The following is a 20,992-nucleotide window of genomic DNA, read 5'->3' on the forward strand; positions in this document are numbered from 1 at the left end:
AGAGGTTATGTTCATGTCCATTGTTTTTAGAATCAAATCCAACCGCAAAGCCATGCCCTCCAAGTTCTATATGACTTGACCACTTCTACCCTTCAAGTCTAAACTCCAGCCGTGTTGGCCATCTTTGTGTTCCAACCCAATGAATTTGTATCTGCTTCAGAATCTTTGCAGTAACTTTGGGTAACTGCTGGCTTTTGTGTTAGAAATTCAATTACTTCCTTATAGTCAAAGATGTCAAATGAGCATCACTAGGTAGAAGCTTTAGGGAAATAGATCTTAAAGCTATTGGAAGGGGAAATTGATGGCCAGGAAAGGTAGTATATTCACCCACTGCTTTTTGGAAGACAGTATGAATTTTAAATAGATAGAGTGGTTACCAGTAGGAGGGTAGTTCGCTAGGTGATTTTGAAGGTACATTCTAACTCTGAATTTCAAAGATTATTGTTGCTGTGATATTTTTATATATCCTGCAGTTCTCCTTATTTAGTAAGGGTTATTGGATTTCTCTTAGATTTTGTTAATTAGAACATCTTAAAATTCTATCAGGATTGGACTTCATGTATTCTATTTGTGAATGATTGTGAATGACTTAAAGATCTGCTCTTGAATTAATCCATACCTTGAGAAATTCTTGTGTTGATGCTATCTAAATGTAATCTTTATAGTGTAAACTCTTATCCAGTGTGGTCAGTTAATGAAAAAAGTTGGTTAAAATCAAGAGTCATAGAAGCCAGCGCCACGGTTCAATAGGCTAATCCTCTCACCTAGCGGCACCGGCACACCAGGTTCTAGTCCCCGTCAGGGCGCTGGATTCTGTCGTGTTTGCCCCTCTTCCAGGCCAGCTCTCTGCTATGGCCTGGGAATGTGGTGGAGGATGGCCCAAGTCCTTGGGCCCTGCACCCCATGGGAGACCAGGAGAAGTACCTGGCTCCTGGCTTCAGATCAGCGCGATACACCGGCCGCAGCAGCCATTGTGGGGTGAACCAACGGCAAAAGGAAGACCTTTCTCTCTCTCTCTCTCTCTCTCTCTCTCTCACTGTCCACTCTGCCTGTAAAAAAAAAAAAAAAAAAAAAAAAAAAGAAAGAAAGAAAGAAAGAAAGAAAAAAGAGTCATAGAAAATGATTCTTGTATCCCTTAACCTTTTAATTAAAAATAAGCAAAATATAGCATGATGTAGCTGTCTTCAGATGCAGGAATGAGGTCTTTTCTTTTTTTTTTTTTTTTTTTTTTTTTTTTTTTTTTTGACAGGCAGAGTGGACAGTGAGAGAGAGACAGAGAGAGAAAGGTCTTCCTTTGCCGTTGGTTCACCCTCCAATGGCCGCCGCTGCAGCCGGCGCACCGCGCTGATCCTGGCAGGAGCCAGGAGCCAGGTGCTTTTCCTGGTCTCCCATGGGGTGCAGGGCCCAAGCACCTGGGCCATCCTCCACTGCACTCCCTGGCCATAGCAGAGAGCTGGCCTGGAAGAGGGGCAACCGGGACAGAATCCGGCGCCCCAACCGGGACTAGAACCCGGTGTGCCGGCGCCGCAAGGTGGAGGATTAGCCTATTGAGCCACGGCGCCGGCTCGAGGTCTTTTCTTAAATTATGGATCTTTTGAGGAGTCCTGCAAGTCTTTTCTACATATTCCACATCCATAAATCACCTATGTATTTTTTTTGTATTTTTAAAGTGAAATAACAAGTCTTGTAAAGATCACTATAGACTATTTCCAGATATTAGGGAAATAATTTCTGTTTCTGCTCTTTTAAAAATGTCTTGCCTGTATCTTTTTTACTAGTGTTTTAGAAAAACTTGAAATTTGCAGAAAAATTGCAAAGATTGTATGAGAGTTCTCATTTAACAATTGGCCAGTTTTCCCATTAACATCTTTTATTGTTGTATTATATTTGTCATAACTAAGAAACTGGCATTGATATGTTTCTGTCACCTCAACTTGTGTTTTTATTTGGATGTCACCAATTTTTCCATGCTTGTCTTCTTTCTGTCCTAGGATCCAATCCTACATACCTCAGTGGGTTCAGTTGCTATCTCTTCTATTTCTACTAATCTCCAGTACCTATATTTAACAACAATACTTCAGGTTATTTTATTTAATTTTATGAAAATAGTGCTTTTTCAAAGTCGTGTATGCTTGTGTATAGAGCTCTGTGCTTTGGAGAGAGTAGGACAGTTTACCATTAAGTAATTAAATTATGTACCTACAACAAAAAGAAAACTGCATATATTGATTTGGAAACAACACAACTGCTCTTTTTAAATTTTATTTTGAAAGATTTATTTATTTATCTGAAAGTCAGAATTACAGAGAGAGAGGGAGAGACAGATATATAAAGAGAGAGATCTTCTATCCACTGGTTCACTCCCCAAATGGCTCAATGGCTAGGCTGAAGCCAGTATCCAGGAGCTTCATCCAGGTCTCCAACGTGGTTACAGGGACCCAGGCACTTGGGCCATCTTTCGCTGCTTTCCCAGGCACGCCAGCAGGGAGCTGGGTCAGAAGTGGAGCAGCCAGGACTTGAACTGTTGCCCACATAGGATGCCAGTGCTTCAAATGGCTGATTAACCCACCACGCTACAGTGCCAGCCCCAACACAACTGCTCTTGTTAAGGATTCTACTCAACTGTGGCAAACTAGAATCACCAGCCTTTGGCTTCAAGCTTTTAGCCATTGGAATCAGATAGGAGAAATGGAAAGTAACATTAATTTGACAAGCTTATTAACAGAGTCTGATATTTCCCATTCAAAAAAAAGAAATAATTGAAGTGGTTATAATGGTGATACTTGTGTATAGAGCTCTGTACTCTAGAGAGAGCAGGACAGGCTTGTGTGGTTGAGAAAAGCATTTTGAGAAGGGAACAGAATGGCCAGATTCCCAGAGAACAGTCTGATTGCCAAGCCAGTGTTCAGGCTGTGGTACCATAAACTTATAAAACATTCTGCTCACAGAAATAGATTTGTGGGTGGTTTGGTGAATATCAAAATATTTTTCTGCTCAAGTAAATTGTGTGTCTTGAATTTTGTGGAAGATTTGCAATCCAGAAATGGATTCTTTTCATATCAGGCATGCAAATGAGTGAAATTAGAGGGAGAGCTCATTAGTCCCCACATAGGGGATTGGTGTTTTTTGACAGCGCCCTTTATCTCTCCTGGATTCTCTCCCAAAGTTCTTGGCTTCAGGGTGTCTCTTAGGTGTATGGGGGCAGTGGAGTACCTGTTAGGTACCCATAGAAAGAATAGCCTTCCTGGGAAATGGCAGCTCTGCTTCAGATCTGTGCTGCACCCCTTAGTGACTGAACCTCTTGTTATGCCTTCTCTTTTTCTGTTTGAAAGGAAGACTTGGTCCTTCTGGTGATACTTGATGATTTGTAGCTTACGTTTGCCTACTTCTGTACAGTTTACAAATTACTTTCATCAGCACCCTACATTTTCTTCTAGAACTTCCCTGTAAATTGTACAGGGAAGGGAGCAGAACGGCACAAAGCCCGGGAGTTTGGATTCTAACTCAGATGCTTGCAGTCAGTGTGACCTTACTGCTTCTCCTCACCTAAACAGGTAGACAACACCAGGACTGAGCTCACAGGGTTCTTGGGAGTAACAGAACGAGACAGCACAAACAAAGCAGGCTGAGGTCTAAGACACCCTTGGCCATTTAAGGGCTGTTGGCATTTGATCTTTCGGGTTGAGAACTCAGTATAGTTTTCAAGGAATTATTGGACAGAGATAAATGGCAGTGTGTCCAAGTCAGCATGGATAACCAGGCACCATGGAAACAGGCACTTGCCCTGTGTTCTAATATACAGAAATAGGAAACACCCAAGGAAAATGCACTAAAACAGCTAATTTGACTGCATTTTTAAATTGTTTCTCTGGACCATTTTGATGACCTTTAAAAACATCATTTAATTTCTGGGTATCAGAAGAAAAGGGATAGAGAAAGAGCGAGGGAGAGCTGCAGAATAGGAGGAGGACAATGTCTGGCTTTTCCAATCAGTTTATTTGTTCAGCAAATATTTATTCCAGGCACTGAGTTAACTGCTAATTTTAAATAAACTCACTGAACTATCAAGTCATTTATAAACATATTTGAAGAGCCAGTATTACCCTCCATTTTTAGGGAAGAAGCTTTTTCCTGCTTGCTCTTCTGGTTTCTCTTCTGCCAGGAGCAGGAATCAGACTGTATGAGAACAGCGATGGGGGAAAGCGAAGGTATCTACTCTCCAGCTGTTCTTCAGAGTCACAGAAATGTTTGCAAACCCTTTCTAGCGTGTGCTCCCCTGCAGAGAACCAATGCATATTTGCTACCTTGCATACTCTGGATTTACAGATCACTATTTATCGATCCAGGTCACAACTGCCCCAGACCCTCAGGCCCTCCCCCCCCCCCGCCCCCATCACATGTTTTAAGCTGGGGCTGAGTTTTTTAATAGTTGAGTACATTTAATATAAAAAGTTTGTGGAAACTGTATTATGTAAGAGCTATGCACCAGTTTCAAAACTTGTTTCAACAAAATGAATTTATCTTTTAATTCCATTTTTCCAGGAACACTTTGAAGAACACTTCTATTATATTTCTGCTTTATTTTAAACCTGTTATAAACTTAATTTAAATCATAATCAATAGCATATTCCTTGAGGAAATTGAGTAAAAATAGAAAGGCAGCTCAACTACTAGGAGTAACTAAATGACTGAATATTTTGCTCAGGTATAACCACAAGTACCTGACTCAACTTAAACACAGACAAGTTCCTGGGGCTCTGCAGGCCAGCAGGAGATAGCTTGGATGAGCTTCCTTTGCCTTTAAATTTTATTGCTTGGGCTCATTAACTTTAGGGTTAAAGATGTTAGAGAGTTTAATAGGCATTTCAGAATCTCTCATCCCTAAGCTCTCTCAGGGGAATCTGCTTATCCTTACTTCTGCTGTCTTGTTCTTCCTAGCAAAAGCCCTGCTCAGAACTTTCCCTTTCCTCTAACCAGGCTTCCTAACACATAACATTGCATTTGTCCATATGGGAGCCTCCTGTTAAAGACTTTACCAACTCATCTTCTGTAACTTGACAGGCCCAGAGATGCAGCCTACCATGGGCAGCTGGACCAGTAACTTTCCCTGAGCCATAACTCAGGAGAGAGGTAGGATCAATGACAGGTTTACAGGAGAGCCCAGCTTTAAACAGCCACGCTTAGTGTCTGGAGGCTTCCCGTCAATGCCACCACCAGCATCCAGCAAGCGAGACTAGTGGCCACTCTGTTACCCACTCCAAACTATTTCTGATCATCAACTTTATTTGCAAACACATCTTAAGAAAACCTGACTCCTAGCAAATTGACAACGCAGCCCTCTTTATATGAAGCCTTGTTTATAGGCCACAATTCTCCTGACAGATTTACAAGTGTCTGCGAAGTTTTAAAAGACGATTGCTTAACAGGCATTAAGTGAGACACATAGGACTGTGTAAATATTTTAGCTGGAATAGAGAGTTTCTTTTTTAAATGTCTGAGCCAAATATTGCATTAAATCTGAAGACAGTGGCAAATTGATTAGCCATAGTTGCCAGCGTGACAGTTTGCCAGCAATTGCTATAGCCAAGACTCAATACCAGAATCCATCCACGGGTTCAGGTCATGTGTTTTAAAAAATCACTTTCCACACTTTTCTTTTCTCTCTTCTCCTTATGCCTTTCCATCCCTTTTCCTGCGTTTCCTCATAGGTCATTTGGATGTAAACAATTTCCAGTGAATGTGACTAAGCAGCAAGGGCTGAAATGGGAACATGGGCTCAGAGGTCAGAAAAACCATGGAAGGCTTGCAGCTGTCTTGGCTGAGCAATGTAGAAACAGGTTGCTTTTTGCTAATAGGCTTATGTGTCTTAATCACTAGCCTCTTGGTAGCCAGCTGTTGCACTGCTGGAAGGGAAGTAGTCCTAGGATCAGCATGCCTCTTCTTCCTCTTTCTGGCTTACTTGAATCATAAGGAGGCAGGCCTGTTGCCTTGAAGATTTCTGTGTGAGAGAATCAGTAGCTAATTTCCAGTAAAAACTGCTTTGGCTCCAGAGAATATTTGCTATTAAAGCATTCCCTTGAAGTAAAGAAAAATAAAAAAATTCCTATGGGAAAACCATTTTCCTGATTTGAACAGTAGGCAAGATGTGTGCTTTATCTGGAGCATATAGTTTATTTCTGTGGGAATGAGGTATTCTACCCAACAGAGCTTTCCCTGCCTTTGCTGATGCCCCCAGCAACCTTCCAGCTTTACGCTCTGATTTCTACTAATGCGAAGTACTTATACTCAGTGTCGACCCTCTCAGTTCTTCACAAATGGCTAGAAACAGGACCATGTGTGCAAATGATTATTTGAATATTGTTGATCAGCAGGTATGCACATCTTGAAATCATGTATGCTTATAGTTATATAAATGTGTATTTTCAAAATCATGTAAATTTTTGATATAAATTTGCTTGTGCATATCCCACAAATTCAGAGTGCTCTTATGGTATTAACAATAACGTAACCCTAAATCTGTATATGTGAAATACATGAAACTTGTAATTTACATTTAAATCAAATAGAACCCATTAGGGCCTTTCAAAATCAACAGCTTTAGTGCATTGGTCTCATGCCTGGTCTGATGCTGTGCTTAATCCCAGATTGTTTTGTATCAACTTCTAGATATCAGTGCTTATCATGTGTATTTGATTATGCTCTTCAGTGGATGAATGGTCATTTCTCTGCTTTCCTTTGTTCCATCAGTTCAAATGCATCAGTAGCCCCTGTAAGAGTACTGCAGTGGCAGACAAAGTTGTAGCTCCGGTGGAACCAGCCGTCTTTGCAAAGCAATACAGAAGACCTAGTTTTCCCCTTCATCTCTCCCATTGTAGTACAACCTCTTCTTGTACTGAAGCAGTGAGCCACCATAGATTGAGAATTCTAAAAAGGCTTCTCTTATTTTGTCCATAATCCCACATCTCCTATATATCCTACAGAAGTAGTCTTAAACTCAGCTTAAGTTTGATGTACACAGACATGACTGAAAGCCTCAGTCACCATGGGAATAATGTAGAAAGGGCTTCACTACCCAACTACAGCAGAAGTATTAAGTGCTCTGTGGTATATCTGCTTGAAAAACTTATATGGCTATTAAACATAATTTGTGTTTTTTTTTTTTTTTTTGACAGGCAGAGTGGACAGTGAGAGAGAGAGACAGAGAGAAAGGTCTTCCTTTGCCGTTGGTTCACCCTCCAATGGCCGCCGCGGCCGGCGCGCTGCGGCCGGCGCACCGCGCTGATCCGATGGCAGGAGCCAGGAGCCAGGTGCTTCTCCTGGTCTCCCATGGGGTGCAGGGCCCAAGCACCTGGGCCATCCTCCACTGCACTCCCTGGCCACAGCAGAGGGCTGGCCTGGAAGAGGGGCAACCGGGACAGAATCCGGCGCCCCGACCGGGACTAGAACCTGGTGTGCCGGCGCCGCTAGGCGGAGGATTAGCCTAGTGAGCCGCGGCGCCGGCCAATTTGTGGTTTTTTAAAAAAATAATATATATGAGAAAGTGTGCATGATGTTAATGCAAAGAATCAAAGTATAAAATTTATTTATCAAATGTAAGTATGTAAAGAGTGTCATCAAAGGCAGCTCCTATGAGACTATGATGTGGCAAGGACCATGATAATGCAGGAATCCAAACTATGGAAAAAACACTGGTGGCTCTGTTATGGTCACAGTGACTTGACTGCTTTCTTTTTCTACTATTTTTTAAATGTTTTTCAGATTTCTTATGTGTATATGTTATTTTCATAATACTTTTTGGAAGTTAATTGCTGTTCTCCACAAAATGAGTTCCCTTCCCCTTTAGATACCCACAAACTTCATACTTGGTGTTGCATGCCTAAGACTTCCTATTATACAATCTATCTAGAGATAAGAGCCTTCCTGAGTATGCCTTTTTCTTCCATTGTAATAAAAATCTTCCAGATGGGCATTTGGTACATCGGTTAAGATGTCTCTTGAGACACCTACATCCCATATCAGTGTACCTGGGTTCAGGTCCCAGCTCCACTTCTGACTCTAGCTTCCTGCTAATGCACAGCCTGGGTGATCTCTGCTACTAACATGGGACATACATATTGAGATCCAGGCTCCTAGCTTTGGCCTGGCCTAGTGCCAGCTGTTGTAGCACTTAGGGAAGTAAATTAGCAGAAAGAAGATTTCTGTGTCTGTCTCTACCTTTCAAGTAAAATGAAAGGAAAATAAATAAAAACTTTCCTAGCTTTGTTGAAATCTCTTACCTTTCTAAAGTAGTCTTAGAAATACATTTAGGCTGGCGCCGCGGCTCACTAGGCTAATCCTCCGCCTTGCGGCGCCGGCACACCAGGTTCTAGTCCCAGTCGGGGCGCCGGATTCTGTCCCGGTCGCCCCTCTTCCAGGCCAGCCCTCTGCTATGGCCCAGGAGTGCAGTGGAGGATGGCCCAAGTGCTTGGGCTCTGCACCCCATGGGAGACCAGGAGAAGCACCTGGCTCCTGCCTTTGGATCAGCGCGATGCGCCGGCTGCAGCGCGCTAGCCACGGTGGCCATTGGAGGGTGAACCAACGGCAAAGGAAGACCTTTCTCTCTCTCTCTCTCTCACTCTCTCACTCTCTCACTCTCTCACTGTCCACTCTGCCTGTCAAAAATAAAAAAAAAAAAAAGAAATACATTTAAGCTAAGGTGTTAGTGAATTCTACTTGCTAATGTTCTCTTTTTTGTTCTTTTTTTTTTTTTAAAGATTTTATTTATTTATTTATTTATTTGAGAGGTAGAATTACAGACAGTGAGAGGGGGAGACAGAGAGAAAGTCTTCATTCCGTTGGTTCACTCCCCAGATGGCTCCAACGGCCAGAGCTGTGCCAATCCAAAGCCAGGAGCCAGGTGCTTCTTACTGGTCTCCCACGTGGGTGCAAGGGCCCAAGGACTTGGGTCATCTTCTACTGCTTTCCCAGGCCATAGCTGAGCACTGGATTGGAAGAGGGGCACTGGGACTAGAACTGGCGTCCATATGGGATGCCGGTGCCACAGGCAGAGGATTAACCTGTGCCACAGAGCCGGCCCCTGATATTCTCTTTTTTAACTAATATATGAGAGTATTTCAAAAAAGTTCATGGAAATGGAATTTAAAGATAAGTTTATTTTAAAATAATATTTATTTATTTGAAAGATAAAGTGATGGAGAATAAGAGGGAAAAAGAGACAGACAGACAGTGGGAGGCAGAGAAATTCCATTTGCTGGTTCTCTCCTTAAATGGTTCCAACAGCCAGGTCTTGGCCAAGCTGAAGCCAGGAGCCAAGAACTCTATCTGCGTCTCTCACATGGGAAAGATAAATATATTTTGATGCAAAAAGTGTTTGAAACATATGTAGTTCTTTCATAATAGGCATTTCAGTGAACTTTTTGAAGATTCTTCATATATGCATTTCTAACTAGATCTTCTGGAGTGACCATCTTGAGTACAAGGGAAGGTAGTGATTTTCATGGAGACCAGTGGAAGGGATGCTTGTTGAATGGAAGACTAGAAGACTGGATTGCTTATAACCCAATAAATCAAATCATGCCCAGTGTATCAATATTTAGACCCAGTCATGGGTAGGTGATTAATGAATATTTTTCATGTGAATGTCTCTCCGATCAGGGCTGTGTCCACAACCACATAATCAGAATGAAAATTCTGACTCTGCTATGATGTTTGATAGGAAGGATCTTTGAATGAATGGTGCTTAAGACAGTTCCACGCAGAGACTGCAGTTGGTGGCCTGGCCTTGCAAGTCTTTCCAAAAGTCCTACAGCATGCTGCATGTCCTCACTTGGTCCTGTCACTTCTGTTTAGATCTTTTCATGGAATATGCTCATGATCATGGGATATTAAGGTGAATTTGATCTTGAGCAGACTCCCTTGGTGGAGTGAATCAGAATCATGGGATTTCCCTCAGCTCAAGCTTCCTGATGGGTTTGTTTCTGCACATTGTTCCTCTGGGGAAAGGTGCCCACTGTCTAGAGAGCTATGCCAATACTGCACTTGGTCGGAGTGGAGACCTAGAGGATGTTTTCTTTTATATATATATATAGTGTGTGTGTGTGTGTGTGTGTGTGTGTGTGTGGGAGAGAGAGAGATATCTGTGAGTACAGATAGAAATCATCCTAAGTTCTGTGACCTAAGAACAATTTACTCCAAAATCCAATAGCCAAAAAACAAAGCTACCTATAAGATTTGACAGAAAGGATATTGGCAGTACGTGGGAGTACTTCTGCCTCTTTGTGAGGCTTCTGTGTTCTGTACTAGGTCCAAACTCAGTGTAAAATTTACCTCCACCTTTGGCATTCACTCTCACAATATGAAGTGTTGTGAGCTCAGGAGGTTTTACTGAAGGCAGTGGAGAGGCCCCAGAGGCCACTTTTCAACAATTTAGTTGTTCCTGTCTCTTCTGATCCTTATCCATCTCTCCTTATTTGGTAGCATTCATGTATTTAGCAAACATTCATTAACCATCCTCTATGGGCTAGACATAGTAGATGCTGGAGATAATAGTGAGGAAAATATAATGGGGGAGATGATCAACTAATCACGAAAATTATACTATAATTACAAGAAGGAAAGTATACAGTGCTAGGACTTTGTAACAGAGGAGCCCTTACTAGTGTTGAATAGAGGGTCAAAAAAACGTTCCAATGCAAAGCTTTTGAGCTGAGGTCAAAACGTTGACTGACCACTAATTAGGCCCTAGTTACTGGGAGGTAGTGGTGGATGTTGTGATAGAAGAACACTAATGGTGGGAAGGAATTGAGCATATTTGAGGAACTAAGAGAAGGGGCAATTCTGGTAAGGTGGGATGACACAAGGTGGGGAGGAGGCAGAGAGGAACCAGCTCATGCCGTGCTTCACAGACTGGTTACAGGGGTCAAGGACAGTCTCTAAGAGTATTGGAAGCTCTGGTGCATTTAAGCGGGAGACTGGCAAAGCCATATTTTTAAAAGGTCACTTTGAGTCCAGTTTGGAGAACAAATTAGAAGGAGGCAAGGGTGTTCTGGGTAGAACAGTTAGGAAAGTACTAGAGAAGTCTGGAGGGGACCAGTGAATTCAAGAGCTCTATAGGAGGTGAGACTACAGTCAGACATATGCACTTGGGAGTCACATCCTAGTGATAGTAAATGCAATGTTTATCTGAATGAGATTGTCTAGAAAGGGAGAGAGACAGACAGACAGACCATAGCATGAAATCGAAGAAGAGTTGTGCCATACTCTCAAGGACCACACGTAATGACGGGATACAGGAAGATGAGTGTGTAGGGGAGCAAGAGCAGTCGGACACAGGAGGAAAACCCAGAATGGAGGAAGAGAAACTAAGGGGCAAAGTATTTCAAGGAAGGAAAAGTGGCCAACAGAGTGTCATCTTACTGGACAATCAACTCAGAGGAGGTAACACAAAAATGGTATCAGCCATAAGAGGGGTTAATTAGTGACTTAAGTGTTTTTCTTCAGTGTCATAATGGGGGCGAAGTAATTTTCAATGGGCCAGAGAATGAGTGTTGGCAAGTTTTTAAAGATGATTTGGCCGTGAAAGCCCATTTATAACATAATGATTTGTTTATTAAACATATAAATATTAGGAATGTCAGTTATTGAAAGAATTTGTAGAGTTGTTATTGTTTAGCTGTTCTTGGAAAAGACTAAAAGAATAAAGCCATGTACCATATGATATCTAGCCAGGCTTTCTATTCTTTGAATATTTTAAATGGATAAAGAATATTTGGGGTAGCACTTTACTGTTCAATATATGAAATACCTTTTCATGTATGTTTAACTCTTCACAAGATTTTATATGTGAGAAAATTCAGCATCTAAGAGGTATTAAATTACTTTCCCACCCAGAAAAGTATATGGAAAACTTATTCTAAGTAGATGCAACTTCAGCCCAAGAATAGTTTGAAGGGGATATTTCTCTTATGTTTCAGTATATGTAAACATATACATATATCGACAATATATGTATATAAATTTATATAAATATATGCATAGCTATGTTCCACATTTAAGAATGTAAAAGCCCGTATTTTATTTTCTTAAAAATTAGCAAACTTCTGATTTAAATGTCTGCTATTTATTTTGTCAAGTCCATTTTTGGTAGGTGTTTTACGTTGGTGATATTTACTTCTACCTTTTAAAGACAGACTAGTTATATTTGATTTCTCAAGGATATGTGCATCCCAAACTCCGTTTCAGATCACTTGTCTAGTGTATGTCATAAAGAAGACATCATCGCACCAGAGATGTTAAAGCTTACTTTATCTTGTAGGTAAAAATGAAACATTCCTCATTTATCTATTCATTGTAGCTCAGTTTAGGCTGAGTTTCTAGTTAGCTTTTTAAAAACAGCTTTATTCAGGTAAAAATACATGCCATACCCATTCAAAGTATACAGTTCGATGACTTTTGGTATTTCAGAGTTGTGTAACCATCATTACAATCCAACTTAAAAAGTTTTCATACTCTAAAAGGAAGCCTCATACCCTTTAGCCATCACCCATAATTCCTCTATGCTTTCCTCTTCCCTGCCCAGCCCTTGACAACTACTAATCTACTTTTTCTCTCTAGATTTGCCTGTTCCAGGCATTTCATTGAGTCAAGTCATGCAATATGTAGTCCTTTGTGACTGGCTTCTTTCACTTAGCATAATGTCATCAAGGTTAATCCATGCTATAGTATGTATCATACTTCATTCATTTTGATGGCCAAATAGTATTCCACAGGAAGTACATTCAGTTGATGGATGTTTGGGTTGTTTCCATTACATGGAATATACCAAAGCTGTTTTCACTTAGACTAATATTCCATTTGGCTTAAAAGACATAGACCCTGTAGAAGTGCAGACATAAGGCAGCATTTGCATGTCTGAATCCTGTTGTGTATCTACAGTATTCTGAGGTAGCAAACTGGCCCAGGTCCCACGTGTCTGAGACAAGTGTTTTAACTTCCCTTTAAAGTTTTATGACCACTTTAAATGCATTTTCTTGTCTTTAGTTGAGCAGAGTCATTGGGAGGAATAATTTGGAAGTGATGTCTGCTAAATCCTCAAACCAAAGTTAAAGAAAGAAAATGCCTTTGGTTACACATAGGTTGTCCACTTATGGGTCATTAATGCACAGTTTTCTAATTTGACCTCAGAAGTTTGGACTTTGGATGAGTGTTTAGCAGAAAATAGATCTAGCAGTCCCTTCCATGATCTTATCTATGTAGATATCTCACGGAATAGATTTTCTTGTATGCCCCCCTCATCCATCACCACCCTGGAATTTCTCATAATACCACTCACTAATCTTTACCATGCCAAGACTTAAAATTCTGTTGGTATTTAGCATTGGGACCCCAAAACATGAAATATGTCCTTTTTATTTCAAGCCTCTGTCATTTGTTCTTGACTTACTTCAACTTGAAATCTCCCCGTTAAGTGGTCTGTTCTACATGTCCTTAAAAAAATACATAGTACAAGGGGCTGGTATTATGGCACAGCAGGTTAGGTTGACACTTGCCACATGGTATTCCATATTGGAGTACAAGTTTGGCATTGCTTCCAATCCAGCTTCCTGCAGTGGAAGATGCCCCAAGTACTTGAGCCCCTGCCGCCCGTGTAGGAGACCAGGACAGAGTTCATGGCTCATGGCTTTGGCCTAGCCTAGACCTGGCTGTTGTGGCCATTTGAAGAGTGAAGCAACAGATGGGAGATCTCTCTCTCTCTCTCTTACTCTCCCCATCTGTTTCTCTCTCTCTCCCTCTCTGTTGCTCTTTCAAGTAAATAAATCCCTTTAAAAAAAAACAGGATGTACTATGATATTCCTAAAGAGATCATAATTGAGTGAATATGAAAATAATTTATTCATGTGTTTGCACTCAACTTAATATCCTAGAAGCAATCATGATTGTGTGCCATAGTCATTAAGAAATTTTTGTCAGTGACCCATCGTGCGTGTTGGAAAAACCAACCCATTTCCTTCTGCTGTCATGAAACCAACATAGAAGGCTCCTATGACCTCAAAAGGTGTGACTGTGTCCCTCCACTTGCAAGTAGCAATGCTGCAATAGTGGGCACCAGTAGATGTCCTGTAACTCAATTCCATTTTCATACTGTCTATCTGCAGATAGCATCAAATCCCATAAACTGGGAGTTCAGTCTCCATGACACCCTTTCACAGCCTCTGTCAACTTCAGGTGTTCATTGCATGCCCCAGATGTTTTGCCTGTACTTCTGACCAGCTGGGTTCTGAGTCATCAAGGTTCTCACCACCCTCTCCCTGAGTTTGATTAATTTGCTTGAGCATTCAAAGAACTCAGGAGAACATTTGCTTACATTTGCTGGGTTATTTAAAAGGATGTTAAAGAATACACAGATAACATTATGCATAAGTCAAGGTATACGAAAAGTGCATGGAGCTCTCCTACCTTCTCCAGGCATGCCACCTTCCAGGAATCTCCATATGTTCAACTGCCCCAAAGTCTTCAAACCTTGTCCTGAGTTTTTGTAGAGATTTTCATTGCATGGGTGTGACCACTAAGAGATTGAGTGAGGATCCCCAGGAAGTCTTGTTTGTTCAGATGATTCTGCTTTCTGTTTTCTTATGGGACAGGATTCTTCTGAAGTAAGGAGGGTGTTAAGATCCACTAAGTTCTTTTGATCTACCTGAGGGAGGGAGTTACAAACCAGGAACCGTGAATGAAAAGTTCTCGGAGATGGCCAGTGTTGTGTGGCAGTGCGTGAGGCCTCCAGTTGCCACCCCAGCAGCCCATATCAGAGGTATCCTGTACTGGAGTGCTGGTTCAAATCACAGCTGCTCCTCTTCCAATCCAACTCCCTGCTAAGATGATGGGGAAGGCATCAGAAAATACTCGGGAGACTGGTTGAAGTTTTGAGATTCTGCCTTTGGCCTGGCCCAGCACTGAATTGTCATGGCCATTTGGGGAATGACCCAGCAAGTGGGCAATTTCTATCTCTTCCTATCTCTATGTCGTTCTGTGTTTCAAATACATAAATAAATATATAAAAGTTTTGCCTTGGACAGACCACATTATGTTTTAATTCCATTTTTCATGAACTTTTGAAGCACTCTCATGTATGTATACAATAATATCATACCCATTCACTGTAATGTTTGAAAGCAAGCACTTATTCTGTTTGTTATATCTTGGTCTTCCCTCTATATTCTTCTAACCAACTCATGCTTTTTGTGGTTCTTAATAAGCTTTATTCCCTTGTTACTAGAGATCCAAATCAAAAAATACATAACCACCTATAACCTTAACAGGCTAACATCTAAAATCTTAAATCATTTAAACCCTATCTTTCTTCCACTAAAGTGTTTCACAAGTGCCTAATTTTTATATGACAATACTGTTATTTTAGTCTCTACTATTTCATTATGTATTAGTTTTAATATTTGATCTCTCTCTCACAATGATTACTTACTAGCAGCTAACTTCAGGCACTAATACATTTTTTATCGTCAAAAATTTTAGAGAAAAATGAAAGTGAGAAACTGGGGTGCCTTTTGGTTTTTAATGTTGAAGCTCCTGGCACAATCTGTGTCTAAAACAACCTTGGTGGTCTCGGAATATTGTAGATGAGTCTTCTGATTGGACGATAAACGGCATTCATGGATTTGTCCATGACCTCTGTCCTTTGTGCACTGCCAGTCTCCACTGTCATCGTTAATTAGTCTTCAGGTCTTCCATTTGTCTGTTATAAAGTGTCTCAGATAAGCTAAGTTAATAAATTGGGGCAGGCACGCTGCCTGGCCACTGGAATGCACGACTGTGCAGAGACAGTTGGAGGGCAACCCTCTCCTTTGATCGTGTGGAGAAATTTAATTCTAACAGGCCACATGGGAGTCCTAGCTCAAGGGGGTGCAGAGAGCACCTCCAGGCACAGCAGTGGAGCTGTTCTAGTTTGTACTGGTTTCAGTTTCTAATTTCAAAACCATGAGGCTCAGAGGCCCAGGGGAATTGTTTCACATTTTGCTTCATCTTTCCCCAAGAGTTTGTCTATATTTTTCCATGAATTCTCACAATGGGTAGTAGAACTTCATCAAGAGAAGTAAAATCATTATCCCTGTGTTCTAAACAGATTTGCACTCTGACGTATTTCCATAAATATAGCGCATAGCATCTTGAGCAAATAATCCCCAGTCATGACTCTCTTGCTCTTCTGGCTGTGACGTGTTTCCCAATCAATGTTATTAAATCATGAAAATAATATTTATGAGCCTGCTTACAAGTGCCAAGGCATTCTTCAAACCCTCTTTACATGCATTATTTCATTCAATTTTCATTTAGTGTTGTGAGAGAATTTCCCATTTTGCAGACGAGAAATATAAGCACAGCCCACCTGAGCACAGACAGGTGTCTACCAAAGCACAAGTTCTTTACCACTCCATGATCTGGCCTCATAACATTTGAGCAGTTTGATGGGCACACCATGGACTGTGTCACCAGAGCCAGGACAAAGGGAGAGCTGTAATGATCAATGCTTTCATTTCATGTAAAAGTGCAAGTTTTACTTTTGTAATTGGGAAAGTAAGTACTGCCTTTGGGTTTGCTTTGGTGAGTTAGAAGTGACCTTGGGGGAATTGTTGTGATGCCTTCAATTATATCCTGTTATTGAATTGCAGATGTGCTTTGCCTTATATTATTCACATTCATGAAAAATTTGTTCTGTATCAATGAAATTGTCGGAATTTGGATGTAGTAGAAGGTTAACACGCGAAGTTAAAGGACTCTCCATATATATGTATATATAGTGTATAATATATATACATATATATTATATATATATATTATATATAATATATTATATATTATATATATATATTATATATATAATATATATATATTATATAATATATATTATATAATTATATATAATATATATATAATAATAATATATATGTATATATTATACACTATATATACATATGAGTATATGTATATACATATGAGTATATATGTAGTTAGAAATTCTAGTATTCCTTTAAATGGCTACATGTTTTCTCAGAATCATAGTTGGATATAGTCAGAGAAGTAGATCCTTACCATTTGGCCATGAAAATTCATTGACAAATGACTATTCTTCAAAACAATTGTCTTTCAAAGTGTATCTAGCCAAAGGCAAGCTTCTTGGCCTACCCTCAGAGCTGTCCAATCAGAATACCTTTGCTCTCTTGTTTATGCTTTATGGGTAGAAGTGTTTTTTTGTGGGGGGGGGGTGGCAAAGAGGGGGATTAATCTTTACAGTAGACCTTCAAAAAGTTTATAGAAACTGCATATTATGAAAAAATGCAGAGCATCCCATTTTTTTTTGCAACCAAATGGGTTGATCTTTTTAAATTCCATTTTCCCATGGTCTTTCAGAAATCCCCTCTTAAATTAAACTCTTTCAGATCAACTTGGAACACCTCACAATATTTAGGAATGAAGAGAGTACAGCCCTTGGCTCACCTCTCCTGGAAGGGGAGGAACGGAGAGAGAGACAAGCAGGTCACATCACATGCCTGGAAAGCCTATTCCGAGCCTGAATCAGCACTGCTAGTTTTATCTAGACTTTCCTCCCCAGGACAATCTAGTTAAGGTGAGGAAATCTGCTCCTTTGCTCAGATTCATTGATCTCTCCAGAGGAATTTGAGGACAAGTAAATGAAACCCACAATGACGACTGCTCAGGGATGAGTATAAATACACAAATAAGTATAGTTGAAAGTAAAACATACACCATACAAAAAGTGCTGGAGATATTTGAAGGATGCACAAACTTGAATGGAAAGGCATTTAGTGATTGTGGCACCTCAGAAACCTTTGAGGATGAACAGGCCTTTGTCAGCTATAGTGGAAAGTATGTATGGAATGAAAGTAGAGAGCCACAGTAATGAAGATAGGGAACTGGGAAGATTGGTTGATATAATTAAATTAAACATCATTGAATGGTTTTGGTTTGGTTGGTCAAATATATGTGGGATGAGGCCGGCACTGTGGTATATAGCAGGTAAAGTTGCCAACTGCAGTGCCAGCATCCCATATGGGTGCCAGTTCGTGTCCCCGCTGCTCCACTTCCAATCCAGCTCTCTGCTATGGCCTAAGAAAGCAGTAGAAGATGGTCCAAGTCTTTGGGGCCCTGCACCTGCGTGGGAAGGCCCAGAGGAAGCTCCTGGCTCCTGGCTTCAGACCAGCACAGCTGCAGCCATTGCGACCATCTGGGCAGTGAACCAGTGGATGGAAGACCTCTTTTCCTCTCTGCCTTTCCCTCTCTCTCTCTCTCTCTGTGTAACTCTGACTTTCAAATAAATAAACAAATTATATATATAGGAAATAGTACTGAGAGATACCTTGGTAGAAAAACCCTTAAATCCTAGGCTTGAGAATCTCAATTTAATTGAGCTAGCAATGAAAACTTATTAATAGTTTTGTCTTTTTTGTATCTTTCCACTCTTTGTTTTGAGTGGAAGATCTCTATAACTCATGGAGACCAGAGAAAACTGCGTAAGTTTCAATATTTAAATCTTGATCGCCTCACCCTATTTGGAAAAAAAAAATAGAACTGAATAAAGAGATGCCAGTCGCACTCCTCCCCATGTTTGCAAATGGCACTTCCAGCTACCCATTGCTCATCCTTCATCCTTACTTCTCCCTCAAGCCTACATGGAATGCATCAGAAAGACTTGACTTATCCACCTCCAAATCATATCCCAGCTCTATCTCTCTCTCCCTCTCTCTCTCTCCTCTGACACCTCTCTAGTCCAAAGCACCCCTATTTTGAGAAGAAAACAGTGGTTAGAAAGACATCCTTACCATTTGACTACAAGTCCATCTGCTAGGAGAAATCTTCTAGGGAAATTGATAATAGCAGAGAAGTTAGTAGTTACTACACTACAGAAAGGACAAGTAAGCTTGCAGAGAAAACTAAAAATGTGCAAACAGAAATGTTTTCTTTTTAAAGATTTGTTTATTTACTTGAGAGGCAGAGTTACAGACAGTGAGAGGGAGAGACAGAGAGAAAAGTCTTCCATCCACTGGTTCACTCCCCAAATGGCCACAACGGTCAGAGCTGGGCCGATCTGAAACCAAAAGCCAGGCGCTTTTTCCAGGTCTTCCACACAGGTATGGGGGCCCATGCCCTTGTACTGTCTTCTGCTTTCCCAGGCCATCATCAGGGAGCTGGATTGGAAGTAGAGCAGCCAGGACTCTAACCAGTGCCCATAGGGGATACCAGCACTGCAGGCAGATGCTTAACCTACTATACCACAGCACTGGCCCCAAATAGGAATGTATTAAAATGAGGATTTTGTTTTCCATCTGTCCAAATTTGTTATTTTTTAAATGAGGTAGATCATTTTTTTAAAAAATTCATCATTTTGGTTTTGATTCATAAATTAGCCTCGGTATTCCAAAGAACAGGGTTTCCTGCCTAGCACTGGAGTAGTTGTCAGAATAGCTAATAGCAGGTATTCTGCATAAGTTCCCTTAAAAACTCTTAGAAAGTCACAATGTCAAGAGATAGAACTGAATCAAGACACTTCTATGAACCAGCTTCCCTGTCTCATGATGAATGCCTGAATACCCTAATGTAGGTTATTCTGAATTTGACTCAGAAAATGGCACGGGGTTCCCTCAAATCATGCTTTCATCTTTAGAACAGTCTAGGATTTTAGAAGTCTGGTTAGCAATATTGCAAATGAACAATATCTGATAACTAATGTCAGAGGGCATGTGAGTACATTTTCTGTGTTTTGAAGCTGACATATTCCTTGTTTTGTCTGTAGTAAATGTTCTAGGATGCTAATTTTGAAAATGTCAAATTATTAGATAGGAATTTCTCAGTGTAAATACCCATTTCCCAACCTTCATCTTCCAAAATACTTTATCTTTTTGTTTGTTAATTCATCTAAGACCTGGGGTGTACATTTCTCTATTTTTTTTTCAATCAGATGGCATGAATTCTTTGCAGGTGATAATCCAGTGCTCTAATATGGTCGCTTGGACAAGGACGTACCAGTAATTTCTGCCCATGGTCAACAGACAAAAATTATCGCGACTCAGCTCTAGCTTTGGAGAAATGAAACCCTTTTTCCTCCTTGGACATTTCCACAACTGGAACAGGCTTTTAGAAATCTTGAGGAGATGCCTCGTTCCAGAGCCAAATCAGAACTATCCTATTTTAGGACACCTGATTATCAAAAAAGCAGTTTTTAAATAAGTCTTATATATTCTGTCTGAAGTAAATCACATGCAGTTGTTCCATGTGTTTTTGTAGGCCACTAATCAGGAGAGCCGATGAACGGGAAGCATGAAGAACAGACATGGTGCTTCCTAATGTGGGCTTAGTTCTTTTACTTGGATGTGTATGTCACCCTGAGACGACATCAGTTTGCTTGGGAATCCCTGCAAAATCTTTTGCAAGCTCTACTTTTGGAGGATGACTCTGAAGACAATTGGTGCTCTTAATTCCCTGTGATTAGCCCTTAAGTCCATGTTTACTTCTCATTATTTGGGGGAGACCAAAAGCAGAACACATGGGGTCTGGCATCATAGTACAGCAGGTTAAGCCACTACCTGCAATACCGGCATTCCATATGGGCATCAGTTCAAGTCCTTGCTGTTCCACTTCCAATCCAGCTCCCTGCTAATGGGCCTATATAAGCAGTGGAAGATGGCCCATGTGCTTGGGCCCCTGCCTTCCACATAGGAGGCCTGGACGGAGTTCCTGGCTCCTAGCCTTTGCTTGGCTGAGCCCTGGCTATTGCAGCCATTTGGAGAATGAACCAGCAGATGGAAGATCTCTCTTTTTCTCCCTTTCTAACTTTCACTGCTCTTCAAATAAATAAGTCTTTTTAAAAAATGGCAGATCGCTTTAACTATCCTGGAAAGTGATATATTTTCTCTGTTCCTGAAGACAGATATAGAGGAACTAATTATTTTTGTTGATGTCTTTATTATTT

At 40.7% G+C, this 20,992-nt stretch overlaps 1 protein-coding gene across 7 annotated transcripts in view; it reads left to right on the forward strand.

The window, feature by feature from the left end:
* Nucleotides 1–20,992, forward strand: part of FMN1 (formin 1) — a 481,759-nt gene that overhangs the window by 340,515 nt on the left and 120,252 nt on the right. The window lies entirely within an intron of this gene.

Source organism: Oryctolagus cuniculus, chromosome 12, assembly GCF_051225735.1.
Source record: "Oryctolagus cuniculus isolate XC-2025 breed Fujian yellow rabbit chromosome 12, ASM5122573v1, whole genome shotgun sequence".
In the NCBI taxonomy this organism is placed as follows: Eukaryota; Metazoa; Chordata; class Mammalia; order Lagomorpha; family Leporidae; genus Oryctolagus; species Oryctolagus cuniculus.